Raw genomic sequence first — 10515 nt, 5'->3', positions numbered from 1 at the left:
TAACAGCATTTCTCAAGGCATGTCATAGAAACAAAGCACCACAAGCAGTATTTTTGTCAGACAGGGAGTAAGGTCAGGATGTACTTGGATTCAAAACCCTCCAGGGAAAGTCAGTTTCTGTAGGGAAGTCCTGACTCTCCCACTCTAGTGGAAGAACATGCACCATAAATCTCAGTTCTGACAAAGTGAGCAAACACAGGCATTGGGCTCAGCTCTTAAATAACACTGTGAACAGCAGCCCAGTGTATTGCTGGAAACTGCACTATGGGAGGATCAGAGCTACTGACTTCTTGCTTAGACACGTCTTTTTGACTGTGATTCTCTTATAGCTGTTTCCAAGTTGGGTTGTTAAGGCACCTATAGAAAGGACATTTGTCTTGCACTATAAAAGAACTGTAGTAACTTCCCAAAAGATAATCTGTAGTGCAGTGCAAATCTTCTGAGTCTCATTCAAATACTGTTACCAGTGGATGAAACAGCTCCCCCTCTTCTTACTGCAATGAGGAAATGATCTTCCTGTACTGTTGCAAAACATTCATAAAATATTGCTCCAGTGACCCAGCTTATGGTCTCACCCGAGGATCTTTCTGGACAATTTAAGATGGGAAGGCAAATGAATGGGTGTAATCCTTTAACCAAAATACATTTCTCAGCAACAATGAACTTTATGGTTTTTGTACTTCATCACAGAAATTAGATTCAAACCCAAATAACTTCCTATACTGACTCACTGATTTCAGGGCTGCTTCATCAAAACTATATAACAGGTTCTAAATCCTAATTTTCAAATACACATGGAGCCAATTTGAACATCTGAGAATACCAAGGCTTTTAATTCCCCCATAGGGCACATTTAGGTTAGACTGAAGGAGATTCGGAACTCGGTAGACTTTCCAGAGAGTTTGAGCTGATGTAATACTACCTCTCTGGCAAGTAAACTCATGTCAGAATGGCCAACCATTTACTATTATATTCCCTGCCAGCCTTCAGAAATGTCAGCACACATGCTCAAATTCCCTGTCAGCACTGTAAGCTGCTGGTGAATATTTCCAAGGCAATCACAGGGGACCTGAGACAATCAAGTCACTGCAACAGGAAGCCACACTTAAGCCTCTGTGTATCTTTCACTACTGAGATGGATTTGCACCAGTTTTGACTTGTACCCTAAAGTTTCTGGTCTCTTGGGTACCTCTGTCAGGTTTCAAAAAGACTGCTGTAGTCACTATTTATGTTTATTTTGTTTATTGCTAAACTGGAGTGCTGCACATAGCACACATAAGGCAAGGATGTGGAAATTGTTATTAGCAATTGGTGGTACCAAACTTCTTTGGCTTTGTATTGTTTTCTTTCATTTCAATATAAAAATATTTTTCTGTATGATCTATATTTTCCTTTGTATTGTTTCATTTTGACTTCTATTTTAGCCCTCTTACCCACTCACATCTATACTATCTTATTCCCTACAGAACAGAGAGGGAGGAAAAGGTCAGAGCACTGAAGACCAGTTGCTGTAGAGAATTCATGAAAAAATTGAGGTGAATCTCAGAACTGAACAAGTTCAGGCAGGTTGTTCAAGGAACTCATAAACGATCTGTAACATCAATAACTTGACATATTTACATATCTGAAAACTGTAAGCCTCCTTGTCTAACTCCAGATGGTGAAACATGCTTAGATGCAGCAGATGTTTTACCGCAGGTTTCCCACAGAGCTCCTTGTTTGCAGCCATCCTTGACCTGGTACCTGGAGCTCAGGGCAGTGCTGAACCTGTAGCTCCAGTTGATGAGCAAAATCCCAAACAGTCCACTAATTTTCATACAAATCCAGCTACGGCACAGGCCTCACCTCACCTCATCTTGCACCATCCCAGATCCCAAGCTGTTTCTAGATCCTAATGCAAGCCACTTAAATCTTCCTTGGGTTGTGGTCTGAACACAGTGAGTGATTAATTTCTTATACAAATGATTGACTCACTTCTTGTGCACCCACCTGAGATAACTAAGACACTGAAAACATTTTCTTCTGGCATTTGCATCCAAGTTAACCTGTGTCATTTGTGTGCTCTCCTGTACTGCTCCAAAACCTGGCAGGGTGAAGGAAATGCTGCATGGAAGTGTGAGGGATGGTAAAGGAATGAAGTCATCTGCTACATTACAAGTGGTGCTTCAGAGGATGTGGGATGAAGGAGATCTTAAATCAACACAACACAGTTTTGTCTGTATACGTGGACAATGCAATGTCCAGTTAAAAGCTGTTTCTAATCCCTGCTACATGCAGTGTTTCAGCTGTGCTTGATACATGACACATTCAGCAGATAGTCCTTCCTTATCAATACAGCCCTGTTTGAAAGGCTCTAGGCTGGCCACAGAGATGGCAAGATATTCCAAATGGGATTGCTGCAGCAGGCCAGGCTGTATTAGCAGCAGTAGCACCGACACAACACATCCTGATTAGAAGAGTGCAGCACATTTACAAGGACAGAAATGTCATCTCTGTTCTGTGATGTAGTGAGCTAAAGGGCACTTAGGAATGAAATACTAATTTGAAAAGATGGCTCTGATGTATGCTTTTATATTAAGCCCTGCTGTGGAAGACATGATCCTAATAGTGCCCACTCTTACCAGAATGGGATTTGCATGAGGGTTTGTAGTGTTACTGCATTTTTCCTTTCCAGACAGATCTGCCAAGGATGGGCTTGTTGGAGGGTTTAGTAAGGATTTTGATACCTGGTTTGCACCAACACTTGTAACAGCAAATGTTATCTATGGCAATGGAGACACAGAGAAACTTGCTTTCTGTCATTTTTCCATGCCTGTGAAACAGACGTGTCAGAGCTTACCTTTCTCACAGGGAAACTGCAGAGTTCATGCTGCACAATCAGTCAGCAGCAGCAACCTCAAGCTTCTGAAATTCAACACAAAATTCTTAGCTAGGGCAGTGCTCCTGTTGCACTGCTTCTGTGGGACTTTCTGCTGAGCAAGGAGCACAAAGTCAGATCTCAAGTATTTGCACCTCACATGACATTTCACGACACAGTCAAGGAGAAAAACAACAGTGTAAAATCTTGTCATTCACCTCTTAGAGTGAAACAATTGCAGCCATAGGTTCTTTGTGTGATATTGCAGAGAGACTTTTACACTGCCCATCACCTCTTTAACGTCCTAAATATCTAGCATCTTCACTTGTGAAGAAAAATCCAGCATTTTGACTTCCAGGTGGAAATGCTGATTGTTTCACAATCCTGACAAGGCAATTTCCCTGAGAGAAATATTAGGATGTCCTTTCCTGCATCTTGGCTGGAGCTTGGCACTGCAACTATTACAATGCTCTTTCAGAGACAGATATGGTAGTAATGAGTTATCAGCTGCTAGCAGATAAGAAATATGCAATTTGTTAAATGAGCATGGACTGTGTGTAAGAATCAGACCACTCTGCCCACTGCTGCTGTTGGGTGACCAATGACTCAGCACCAGCTGATTTTGTAGCTGGACCTTAAAAGCAATGGCACAAAGATGATTTCCTTCTGCAACTACAGCTGACTGACTTGCTGTGTACACACAGAATTGCTCAGAATTAATCAGACTGGCTGGAATCACTGCTGGGAGAATAGTAGATAGTGTCTTGACCAGGAATTCAACTTTTGGAGGTGCCTGACTTGCTCCTGTTGGTAGCCTGAGGGCAAAACTTGACCTGAACTGTTCAGGGATGGAGGCAAAACAGTTTTTCTGCCCAAAGAGATGCTTTGGTGATGGGAAAGGCCAAAGAGAGAGATTATTTTTATGAGCAGGAGATGGATATGAAGTGATTTGGCATCCCTTTGCCTCCCAGAGTAACCTCCACACCAGCACATCCAAAGTCCCCCTTCAACAACCAGCCTGGCATAAACAAAACTTGCTCTCTTGGGGTACTTACATCTGCCCAGGAGCTGATCCAACCTCCCTGAGCAGCCAGTCCTTGGCCATAGTTGTGCTTTGCACCAGGAGAGAAGCCCATTAAGAGCCTAGAAAGAGTCTTCAGCAAGATTTAAACACAGGAACTCAGAGGGAAACACAGGAAAAATTAAAATGACAAAGTTTTTGAGTTAGTGCTGTTTTGGCAGTTGCTATGGGGACCTGCTCTGCCCTTAACTGGCTGCTGATGAAAATCCCAGCTAATACAAATACCCCATAATAAGGAAAAAATTGGCTCTGGCCCCCAAAATATGAGACATCACACCCTTTGAACCCAGCTGTGGTATATGGACAGGCATGCCAGGGGCTGAGTCTTTCTGAGTTGCCAGAAACTGAGAACATTAACCTGAGGTATTTTGGGTGGGTAGCTTATGTGTAGCCTGCCTATTGCCTGAGTCACAAAGAGCCCATGTACAAGTGCTGAGGTGCACCCCTTCTGCATGCTAAATACAGGGCAGAACACTTTTTAATGAATTGTGTGTTAATGCTGCAAGCCACTCTGCCATTTGCAAGTGGGGTCTGTGTAAAGCTCCTCCACTGGCTGCTTCCAACAGGGAACAAGCAAAGAAAAAATTCACTAGAGGCTTTCTCACTAGGTCAGGCAGAAAGGAAAAAATAACCTAAACAATGTATCTGCAATACTTCAGAGATTCATATTCTCTTCAGTCTCCCTCATGAAAGGGAAATTTCTAAGGAGTAAATGTAAAGGAACTTTTGATTCTCCCAGCAGAATTATCCTTATGTCCTAGGGTGGAGCAAGCTCAATTTTCTAGACTTTATCTTTCCAGACCTGGAAAATAATGGCCCCACATCAACCTTGATTTTTTTTTTTTTTCAATACATGTTTATTTATAAAGGCCAGCTTATGAATACTGCACCAGAGTATTGAGGATTTCAAGAGTATATTGCTCTGGTCCTGACACCTCTGCATTGTATTGAGGTTAAATCATGATTTAAACTGAAACATTATCTAACGCCTTGAGACTGTGTTGATTTTGTTTTGTTTTTCTCAAAAAATAATAAATAAATAAATTTTTTAAAAAGTGAGATGGCCCCACTTTCATAGGATCTTGAAACACCAAATTGAAGGCATGAAGAGAGTCACTGAAGGACATTTACAGCTAAAAGGTTTGAATGGATGGGAAGAGTATGAAGAGGATAATAAAACAAGTGAGAGAATGAGAGGTTTAAAAAAATCAAGGTGCGAAAAAACTCTTTCTTAGGTGACAGTCATAAAGCAAAAGCTAAATGTTTTGTGAGATGAAACCTTAGGTGAGTGACTCCAGCAGAGTCCATGAGTTCATGTGCTCTGGTTGTCAGTTCCTATAACCTGACAGAAGAGTTCTGGCTAGCTGTAAAATCAAATTAATGTTACTCTTTACCTTCAACAGGTATAAAGTTACTGAAATTGTTGGAAGCAGCAGACCTCACAGAGAGCTTAGTGTCACACCAGAAATGACCCTGCCCTGGGATGTTCTGGAAAATCCAAAGAGCATGGAAGGAGGTTCCATTATGGAACTACCAAAGAGGGTGCTTTGCCTTCTCCTCCTGTGGAAGAGGCATCCCATCCTTCCTATCCACCAAAAATAAGTGCTCAGCACTATCCTGAATCCCAGCTAAAGCACAGCTCTCTAGCTTCTTCCATTAATCAAATTGCAGGCTGTATTTGGAAGGTTTAGCTGAACTCATTGAATGAGTGGATATTTTTAACAGTAAATAATTTTGGTTCCTGCAAGCATTTCACATGCAGTTTTATATTTTAAGGTTGGTTGGCCAGCTCTAGCCAATGCTGAACAAACTAGCTGTCTGTCTCTGTAAACAGTATCAGGGATTTCCCTCTTCCACAATAACATAACACATGCACGGCAGGTGGAATTTTCCATATTCCACAAAAATTATAATTTAATGTGATTTTCCACCAGAAAATGGAATCCAGGGTACAAAACAAGGATTTTCATACTGTTTTTGAGCATCTGGGAACTTATTAGATGGCAGTGCTGGAACCTTTTTTTTTCCCCTAATGCTGAACAGCATATTTTGCTAGACCAACAAATTGAGGCAGAAAAATAAATCTGAATGAGAGCCTAGCTGAAATTTGGAAAAGTATGTACTGTGTGAGATATATCAGAACACTGTGCTGAGAGTATTGAATTCCCCATTGAGGGTCATGATGGCATATCTTTTTTTATCACCTTTGCCAAAAGGGAATAACTTTGGCACAGGCTAAAGTGATTCCTTGCTGTCCTGCAGTGACTAGACCCATGTCCTGTTCCTTGCAACAGCCACTAGAAGGACTTTAACTTCCCAATTAGCCCCATCTCCTGTCATTCCTTTGCTGCAGAAGTGACCCTGGGCACTCCATTGCTGCACTGAAGGTCTTTGACAGATGAATCAGGAACATAAATGATGCCAATCCTGTGGCATCTAAATGAAGCAGAGGAAGTAGTAAAGTCTTTTTCTTTCTTCTGGTAAAAAACACGCTTGTTGTGAATATGATTCAAATTCCTTGTTTTGAATGGATCTTTAGCTGCTTTGGGAGAGGAGAGATGGAACTGTTTTAATAGGAGGACTTTGATATATTTACTTAAGTCATTCAAGCCATATTGGGCAATACCAGCTGTAAACCTAATCTCTAGACAGAATAGTTACATTTCTTAAACTGCATGTAAATATAGTGATAAGCATTTATTTTTACTTGGCATTGAGTGTCTCTAAGCACTTTCACAGACAGGCTGGGTGTCATCTGTGTCTCATCTGGAACGACTGAATATACCATCTGAAACCCCTGCAGCATGAAGCACCAGTTACTCCTTTTCTGCCAGAAATGTTAGTGGGGCCACTGATGTAGCCACTGGGATATGTTCCAGTGCTTCCTAATAAAAGAGAGAAAACTAAGCTCTCAAGACTTGCTTCTGGGCTAACTTGCTGCAGCCACATGATTTTCACATTTTCTGCAGAATGAATTAAATGATCCACATCGAACATCAACAACAGGAGTAACTCAATCTACACTTTAAAGAGCTGGGTGAAGCCCACGCTTCTCTGGCTTCAGGCACTGATGAGAGATAGCAAGACTTGTAAACAAACCAGGAGAGATAGCACAGTCCTGTTCCTCTTCAGTCCCCTCCTGTCACTACTCCTCCTTTTTCCTGACCTGGATAATCTTTATTCTGACTCAGGTACCTCACCTCTATTATAGCCAGAGAGAAACATCCTCATGTATTTCAAGTGAAACAAATTGCTTCAGGCTACTATGGATGAATTACAGATGACTCAGAGTCCAACCACCGAATTTGGCTCTAGATGTGAATTGCAAATGCCTATAGAATTGTGGATTTTTTTTTCCTTGGTTCTTTAATAAGAATACATTTCTTCAAGAAGAATGACAGCATATGCTCATGTCAATTTTGATTCAGAATGGTGAATAAACATTGTCTGATGTGTTGCCATTTGCAGAGGCTTGTTTTTTGCATCAGAAGCAGTGAGAAGTAGCTGCTACCTCAACCTCTTTACCAAAGCTCATGGCTAGGGTGAGTAGAAAACCAATGCTTTCTCCTTGCATTTTTCAGATTGAAGTTAAAAAACTTCAAATAAAAATCACTCATGAGCCTTGAAGCAGCAAAACAAGATGGGTGAAGGCAGCTTCAGAGAGATCATCCATGTCTCTGATGTGAGTGTGTTCCATCAGCAGACAGCGTGGAGCAGGTAATGTGCAGCGTTTGATCCTCCCTTCTGTAATGGTTACACAAGGATGGGCTGCCAGGACTTTGGCAAAAACTGGGCTTGACCAAAGTTCATTAACCCAGAAAGCTTTGTTAATCTGCATTGTTTCAAGAAACAAATGTTTCTGCGCAGAGCTTGAATTTTACCTCAGAAAATCTGGATGTACTTGTGGCTGTCTGTGCTATACTCTTGGTTCAGAAGCAGCTCCTGCAACGATTGATTTACTTCTTAACACAAAGACACATCTCTAAAGAAAGCCTGGAATAACAATGTGGTTTTCTGACGCCAACTCGGGCTACAGACCTTGCAAGGCTATGGCCATCTGCTGCTCCACAGCAGTGTGAGGCCACGTCAGAGTCATCCCACAGGCACTTCTGTAATATTCATGATTATCATTATCTTCTTAACTAATACCAGATTTATAGAGCTTTGAAGTTTTGCTTTCATTGCTGGCTTGGGAGAACAATAGTGAGCAATGGAGGCCTGGGGGTTTCTTCAGTTTCTTTCTTTAGCAAAGAATTGCAAATTCAAAGCCAAAGTAGTGGAGTGATTGTCAGCAGTGAGAGAAGCCAGCCCACATTCACTCAAATCCAGTGATCATTACCCAGTCTTGTCTTGTACTTTGACAAAACTTATGCAAACTGACCTTTGCATAGTCTGAAATTGATTTTTTTTTCTTGAAATCTAAGAGGGGAAAAGCCTCTCTAGAATAGAAATTTAACTCTTGCATTGACCTTTGGTTGGATGTTAGCACTTAGAACACATAAAATGTGATTCATTCATAGCAAATAATTTACTATAGCTGACAAGCAAGTGGAGGAGCCCCCGAATTTGTCACCTAGAAATCATGAAAGAATGGTACTTAGGATTTTTCAAAGCATCTTAAATCCAAAATCTGTATAATCACTGCACAAGCTTAAAAAAACACAATGGAACATCATTTTACTTCATCAGGGCCAACCATTAACCCAGCACTGCTAAGGTCACCACTAAACCATGTCCCTAAGCTCCATATCTACACATCTTTTAAATACCTGGGATGGTGACTCCACCTCTTCCCTGGGCAGCCTGTTCTAATGCTTGACCACCTTTTCCATGAAAAAACTGTTCCTCACACCCAATCCAAACCTCCCCTAGCAAAACATGAAGCCATTTCCTGCAATGTTACTGTAGAAAAGAGACTGCCCCAACCTTGGGACAACCTCTTTTCTAGAAGTGGGACACTAAATTGGATCTTAGGTTAAAAACCAGAATGTGAATAAGAACAAAGCATTGTGACAGGTCTATTATAACTCTTTTGTTTCCCACAGAGAATTTACAAATATTTCAGTTAACAAAGAGGAAAAATAATAAAAATGTTAAGTAGTTCTGAATTTTTTGCCTGACTCCACTTTAAGTGGAGAGAACAAGTCAGACTACACAACACAGGAGCACTGGAAGCAGAGAATGCCACAGGGAGAATTTTATCCTGCCACAAACATGATGTTGCTCATACTTGTCAAGGACACTGGAGCTAACTACTGCTCCTCCTGGGAATATCTTTGGATTTGCTGTGAATGTAAATGTTCACACAAGTCATCAAATCTGTTCAGTTTTAAGTACAGCCCCCAAAACTGCCACCAATAGAAAAATGCTGCTGCTTCTGTGCTCAGCCTGTGCATTGAGTCAGTGGCAAAACTGCAGGAGGAATAAGATTTATGTTAATTTGTGTCTAGGAAAAGGCAGCCTGTGAGTTTGGGATGGCTACAACATAGTGGTTGTGTATGAAGAAGTGTTCAACTATACAGAAATCCTGGCTGACAGCTGCTGAGAATATCCTCTGTAATGTATCAGCTGCTTTTTTAAACCGTGTAATCTGAAGAGACTGAGTGGTAAATTTTAATCATTACTTCTGGAAGAAGGTGAATCCTGCAAAGCAATGTCTGACAGTGTCAGAAGGGGTAGTGGGGGAAACAGCTGGCTGTTTCCTTTTCTTTTTCTTCTTTTAAACAGAGGGTTAACATAGATGGTGCTCTGTGGCTCACCTTTCCATTTGTAAAACATTATCTGGTGCTTCACTCTTGGAAAAGTCATTTGCAGCACTTTGTTTCCACTCAAATTAAGGTCAAAACTTGCTCATGTCTGGTGGGAAGGGCTGCAGAGTCCAAGCCATGGAACTGGAAGAGCCATTAAAATGCAGGTAAGGTAGAAACAGCCTGTGGTGTATAGGGTAGGTTCCTGTGCTGAACTGCAGTGAAATCATAAGGTGATCTCATAGGATCTAACCAATGGTAAATCACAAAAGACTGGTTAGGTAAAGATGAAGCCAAGCAAAACCATGTCAACAAGAAAGATGATGTGATTGGCACCTGGGCTAATTTCCTAATGGAATTTACTTCTTCTTTGAAGGAAAATACTTGAATGTGTATGGTAACATTAAGCGAAAGCAATTTATTTAAACAAAGCAAAAAGCTTCTGATTGCCATTCAGGATCTTTGCTGCTTTTGCAGTGTAACTCCAATAATGCCATTACCCTTTGCAGACAGGGCTGCTGAAGAGCAAGCCCATAATGAGTACACAGGCTCCTCAGAAATCCTCCCCCTTCCCACTCTGTGCCTCCCTTCCCTGCCACAGGGCATGTCAGCACAGACATCCTGGAAAGCACTGAAAGGAAAACCAGAACAAAGAAGTGTGAAGATGATGCAGATCATGAGGGCAAAATGAATATATTTGGGACTTCCCCAAACCAATAACGGGTTGTTGTTTTGGGTTTTTTTTTTTTTTTTTTTTTTTTTTTTTTTTTTTTTTTGTGGTTGCTGTTATTTGCAAATGCTCCTACCCCATGAAATGTTCTGAAAGAGGC

The sequence above is a fragment of the Passer domesticus genome, chromosome 6 (assembly GCF_036417665.1).
Source record: "Passer domesticus isolate bPasDom1 chromosome 6, bPasDom1.hap1, whole genome shotgun sequence".
NCBI classification, from domain to species: domain Eukaryota; kingdom Metazoa; phylum Chordata; class Aves; order Passeriformes; family Passeridae; genus Passer; species Passer domesticus.
This window is presented reverse-complemented; position numbering follows the sequence as displayed.